This window comes from Triticum aestivum, chromosome 4B (assembly GCF_018294505.1).
Source record: "Triticum aestivum cultivar Chinese Spring chromosome 4B, IWGSC CS RefSeq v2.1, whole genome shotgun sequence".
In the NCBI taxonomy this organism is placed as follows: Eukaryota; Viridiplantae; Streptophyta; class Magnoliopsida; order Poales; family Poaceae; genus Triticum; species Triticum aestivum.
The window spans coordinates 648,301,261-648,308,329 of record NC_057804.1 but is presented as its reverse complement, the minus strand read 5'-3'; positions in this window follow the sequence as shown (position 1 = coordinate 648,308,329).

Sequence of the window (7,069 nt, the reverse complement as noted above, 5' to 3'; positions counted from 1 at the left end):
TAAAAGGGACAACTAACCATTATTTACCATGGTTTGTCGCTCCTAACTTCAAATATTTCAAGAGAGAAGCCAGCCCGAACGCTTTTGATCCAGGAAGCTAAATTCACGAAGTAATCTTGGGCCATAGTGCAATTTGTTGAAGCGAGGGAAACCCAGCTCCACCTTTTCCCGAATCTGGAGTTCCTTTTATTTACCACCGGAATGCCACTGCAAAACAAAACGGTTGGGACGCTCTTCCTCACTTGAACAGGTAGACAGCGGGAACAACTCACACATCTCTCTCTCTCTCTCTCTCTTCTCTCTCTCCCTCCCTTCCGTAGGAAGTCTGACTATTCAAGGACAACTCGCCTATGAAACATAAAATACAAGACGTAAGAGCATTTGCAGTCGGGCGCCTCAAACCCGCCTCATACGTCCGGCCGGGCCGCCTGGTCATTATCCGGTCATAATTTTTTGACCCAGACGGCCCCATCAAACGCCCGGCTGACCGGCACCCCTCATATGCAGCCCAAATATGGAGCGGATATGAGTGCGCCCGAGCGTGCCCGGGCATGCCCGCCAAGTCGGACTGACGACGGGGGTCCCCTGCGAAAACGCCCAGAAAACCGGCGGTCCGAAGCTCGTCTCCTCCATCGAACCATGGTGCCACTCCGGCGGGCCGCGTAGCGCCTAGCCCGAGTATTTAAGTCGACCGGCGGCACCGAAACCATACTATCCAGATTTTCCTCCACCCGTCCGTCGCCACCACGACTTTCCACTCCCCATGTCCGTCTAGTAGCCTTGCCCACCCCCATTCCCCACCGCCGGGTGAGGAGCCAACCATTTCTAACGCCGGAGCGCCGGCTCGAGCTCCTTGAGCAGATTCCGGCAAGGCGCAAAGCCCGGATCGCCGCAGCGCTAGGAGCAGGAGCAGGAGGTTGAGCAAGAGGAGGATGAGGATGAGCCGGAAGAGGAGGATGTGGGGGATGCTGGAGACACGGATCTGCAGGCGGAGCAGCAGACCATCCTTGATAACCTCTACTCGGAGTCGGCTGCGGAGGCCAGAGGCCGTCGCCGCCAAGAGATGGAGGCCGCAGAGGAGGCGGAGATACTTTCCTGCATGGATGAGGTCGAGCAGGAGGAGGATGAACCGGAGCCCTCCTACCCGCTCGTCCAATCGGGGCCTGACACCGTCGTCGTGGATATCTCCGACTACGAATATTAACAAGGGTAGTACATATTATGTAGTACGTACGATTTCTTTTGCATGCTTTGTATGAATCTAAGGGTTGAAATATGAAAGACCCGGATGCAGAGTGGCTAATTTGAGGCATGACGGGTCACTGTCCGCGGACGCGCCCGGTCGCGTCCACAGACGTTTGTGGACCCGGATTTGCAAAATCCGGGCTTAGATGCTCTAATAACACTCGTCTCCTGCTCCTCAACTGGGAACAATACTCTATTAGTATGATACTAGATCGGCAATGCGCCTTGGCGCGAGGGTGCCGGTCCCAAAGATGTGGTGAAGCAAGTAATTCTTGAGTTAGTAGGAATCCTAGTTTAGCGTACATATTGAAATAGGACAACAAAATAAAGAAGAAGAAGAAACATTCATTAGACCATCAAGTTCAACATCATCGTAAGATTGTTCAGTACATCCATGAGACCATGAACGGTAACCACTTCCATTCAGTTCAGTACCAAGAGGGCGAACATGAGAGAGCAATGTCCTAATCTAAAACAAAGTTTGCAGCACATCCATGCATAAGGCAACGGCCCAATATAGGTTCAAATTATTCCAAAAACATCTTCGCTACAAAGGTAACATCTCAAAAAGCAGGAGGTTACTAAACTCTTACTAATGATTCCATACTAAACATCATGGTTCATCACATGACATTGGATAACTTCAAACCAAATCATACTTGTTGTAACAAATATACAAATATACTCAGGACAACCTTCCGGGAGCGTTAGTGCATTTCATAAAACAATGATGTAAAGGGGGACGTCCACGATACAACATATTTGTTGGCCCTCAAATGTCACTTCTATCTCCATGTATATTGGAATTCCAAAGAGCGGTCTTAGGGACTTGTTCGCTGTCCAGCACTATGCTCCAACGCTCAGGTCCAAACCATAAAGCAGGTTATAGTGATACATAGTCCAGATGGTGTTGAGCAGAAAAAACCAACAATATATTACACAAGAAAGAACATGCCATTCTTGTACATAAGTGAACCCCTAACAAAGCAATGCCCTAGATTACTTAGGTATCATCTTCACACCCCCATGAGACTCCAGGTTGTAGCCTTAAAGATAAATATAGACAAACCCTGTCAAAGAAAGTAATGTTTCTGTACCTCTTTAAAATTGGGAGAATCATGACAGAGAGGCATGAGACCATAAATAGTAGTATTGGTGGAAGGCAAAGCATATGATATCTAATGGGAAAAATCAATTATGTATATATGACATGCTATAAATTCATAATGGTCAGGACAAAAGAGGACCAGCGAGCACAGAAACACGCATCATGTCATTCACATTCAAATGAGGAAAAAAATAGCATGATTTTATCTTGAATACCAAACAATGAACACAATGTAAAAGGGCATGATACCAACTCCGTTACAGCTGAACTTATCTAATTAGTAGTAAGAAATTGGATAATGCAAGTGCATGATCACATCTCATCATTCTATATAAGTAGATGGATCAGTTCATAAGCATGAGCGGAAGCTCATTAGTATTCTTACTTATACTCATATGGCGTGATATTTTTATAATCATAGCGCACATTCTTTTTTGGCTTTATCTGTTCACAAGCAGACAAAACATTTCTAGCTGCTTATGCTTATGCTTATCAGTTCTGCCTTCCCATTAACCTCTGGAAGTTTTCAGTTATTATACCTTAATATCAACATATTGTATAGAGAATTTTTGTATTAAACTAAACCAAATAGTACCTATGATCGATGATGCATATCGTCCAGTGAACCTGCCTAAGCATATAAATTAGTGAACTCTTCCGGTGGTCATGTGTCTCCGTCACGTGCTATATGTATTTCGAAGTTCATTTAACATCTCGATGGAGCACACAATAGAAATAGACAATGTCGTGGATTATATTTGCATGAAGAGATGAGGTATGTCACTGCACACTACGTGTGAACCAATTACTTAGCCAACTTTCGAAAGCGCGTATACAGTAAAAGAAATGGCGATATGCAAAATAATAATGGAAGTATTTTCGTAAATCAGTTAACCTTAAAAATATCATCATCTAATTATGCTACAACTATAAAATGTTCATCATGACAAGAAACAACAATTTTTTTATTGATTAGCACTGATCGGAGACACCAAATTATGATGTAAGATCTTTTCCAAGATGAACATGTAAGGTTGAAATCTAATAAGCCGATGCAGAAGGAAATACCAAAGTAGAACTGGGTAATGGGAAGTATTCTGGCATAGCAAATAATGCAGGCACAACAAAAACTGGGTCGCCGGTTTCTTAGTTACCTTCAAGTGATGCCATATATCGGATAATTGATTCGGAGCGGCCTACATCGGAGCAGTTGGGCATCCACTCTTTATCTACCCTGTAATATGACAAAATAAATGGCCATCTGGTCAGAGCTAATGTTTAATCTAGTTTTAATATAGAGTTGACACTCTTAATTGCGCTCATCACAAAAAAATGTATTTTGACATTACCTTCCATGACATAGAATTCTGAGGTACCAGATAACTATGCTACAGAAAATAAGAAGGAGCATTTGAAACCAGTTTCTTGTTATTCAGAAGTTACATATTCTAGAGAACTTGCACATCCAGCCTATCTATCAAATATACAGTTGGATCCACATAATAATAATATGGAACAACTTGGGTGCATGAGTTCTTTTGTATGTGTGCAACATCACGTGATCAATGAGTCTGCCATACTTATATCCTACTGATAGAAGGCTTTAAGTAAAGGTGGAGTTTGGCATAGTGAGAACAACTCTGCCTTTTCATTTTATATCAAAAATCATATACACCCAAATACAGGAAAGTAAGCATCTGTGTACTTCCCAGTTTCTACTGCTTTAAAGAATTTAGTGTCTATCCTATTTTTATGTTTAGTTATAGGCACATCCATACACCTGGTCAAGAACAAAACAATGCTCGGGTGTATTAAACTTCTTTTTCCAATGACAATAACAGCACGAAAGTATTAGCACATGGTTTATTAACATAATATAAAAACATAAAGGCACAAATGGTCAAGAAGAGGGGGTTGGGGGCGAGGAGGGCATGTGTCACGGGTCTGCTAGGCGACTGGGGATTGGATATCGCAAGGATGAAGAAAACCTCCATCGTCGATCGAATTGGAGCGGTTGGTGTTCTTAAACGTTAAAAGGCCAAAAAATTAAACATTAAAAGGGGTGGAAAACTAAAGAGTGGATGAGCTCACCAGAGGGTCCTGGCCACTACAACACATGTTGCCATACAAATGAACAAACACTTCCTTGTACACATCAGGGGTCCCCATATGTTACAGTCTGCTACCTAAAACAGTCTGAACATGAATTCTATTGGATAATTCAAAATGTGGTGTTGCATAGTATATAGTAGCTAGCAGATAATATACTTTAACTAAAAACTAAAACTATAGTTGTCCACTCTCTGATTTCTAGCATGGTTCAGTTCATGTAAGGCAAGAAACACATCAGTTTGAAACTATTGAGAATAGAGGCACAAGTGTAGCTTAGAAATGTACTCCTCTCTCTCGCTCGCTCAAAATTACATTACTGCACTTGTTCCTAAAACACGACAACTCTTCCCCATCAGTCATTTTCCATGTTTTTACTTGACATACAGAAAGATTATCTTGTCAAAATATGAAACTAAAGTAGTCACCCACCATTGCAATATGTGTTTAACAAATATAGCAAGCTGGAAGAGTGTAGGACCTCATACAATACTCAGTTTCAAAAATAAACAGGACATGGAAGATTAAGTGAAAATGATAAAAAAAGGAATATACATGTACACTTTGATAGTGATAGTGTGGACATCACAACAGGACAACATCACATTATTTGCTTCTAACCAAAGTACAACAAGCGAAGAAAATACAAAGGTTGGATCTGACTATTATAAAAACAAATTTATACACAACTGAGCTAGCATATAAGCACATTGCGAGAACCTGCGGCTTCTCAGAGCTCAGGGCATTTCGGCCGTCGGGTCAGATTTATTGCTGCAGCTTCTAGATTGTCTCATTTACATACCGCTAATAAAATAGTAAACTATATTTAGTGTGATTAAAGTGCCGAGCTTTAACAATCGCATGGGAGTACTACAATTGCCCATAAACTCAAAAAAAAACAATGCTCAATTAAAAGGGCTAACTGAATGTGTATCTTGAATATGTCATAAAGTTGTAATGGCTGGATTATATTAAAAAGCACTTACTAAATGAAAACAACACATAGCTCTTTACCTTGAGCCATTATATAATCGTTTATATCTTTAATGTGCTTGAAATAGTAAATATTTTGTTAATCCAATGACTGAATAGAAAAAGGCTGCATCAGAGGACACTGTATCAAATTAGAAAAAATAAGCTTCTTGAATAGGTGAAGTTATGACAGGAGAAGAGATAAGGACAAAACAAACTGGAATGGCCCCTGATTTGGTAGAAGAAACCGCAAACAAAACAAAGGACCAACAACAAACAATAAAAGATCAAGAACAAATCATATGCAATAAAGGTATGAGAGAGAAGAAATCTTTACATAGGACGGCTATAAACATAGGAGCGTAAATGAGCAACACCTTTAAATACAAATAAAAAGGATTCAAGGTTCATTGCATAGTGGGCTCAGATTCGCCGTTCCTCGATCATATAACCTACCCCCATGATCTCTTATCACCAGATCAACCTGTTTATACAGTGGAGCTGTCCTGGTTATCACTCAACAAGAATGACCATCCAAGGACAGAACAACAAGTATCACATGATCAAAAAGGAATCAAGAGACAAGAGGGAGGATCCAACTTGATACCCACAGGTGCCTCGATTGCTCAAAGGCACAATTATTTCAGCCACGGTCGATCATCATCGCCCCAGCACCAACGCCACTGGTCAATTTAGCAAATCCAGGAGCATAGCTATAGGACCAGGGAACCCACATGTAAACCAGAGCATCACAGGAGCTCCTATCACAGAAACTGAACATGAACAGCAACCAGAGTCGGGGCAAGGACTAAGGAGTGGGAAAGGAGAGAGGTGGGTAGGGTTTTCACCACGGGCGTGCTGCTTTTATACGGATGTGTGCAAAATGATGAGAATGCCCTCGGCGGCCACCCAATTTTACAGGTGGTGGCACGAACGAGCAGGACTATTCATTGTGACACTGTCGAGCTCTCGACCCGACGGTCGAGGTCGTCCAACGCCTCAATCCAATGGCCGGAAACACATAAAGGAAACACAATGGACGGGCAGATCTTCCAAATCACTGAGGGAGCTCGGGGGCTCCCTCCGTGTAGCCAAAGCAGAGTAATAGGAGGAAGATAGAGCTCACTGAGGGAGGTTGTAGCCGAGACAGTACTTAGTAGGTGCCGGGGTTGCGCATGAACGCCATCCAACCAGCAAGGAACCGCGTCGGAGTTGCGCCTTGCACCTTCCCGCCAATGAGCACGAACGCCACAGGCACCGAACCTACTACTCCCATTGTGAGGGAGCAAGAATGTGTGGAGGCATTGGGGTTTCAATTATTCCTCTTTCATCGGCTCATGTGCCACCGCTGCCGCATCGTCGAGACGCAATACAGCTAGCCAGGCTCACAGGGTCCGCACACCATCGACTTGCGGGGAAACCTAGAGGTGACCAGGAGAGCAAAATTAGGAAATGGTGGAGCTTAAGATCCACATGGTGCCAGCAATCTGTCAACACAAAAAAAAATGTACAGAAGCAGAGGGGGTTGGATAATGTATGGCATATATGAAAGAAATACCCATTTTGGCGCAAGTTTTAGGTAAGAATGATACTTAGATAGTAAATAAAAAAACAATTGATTAGAGTTATTTCTCA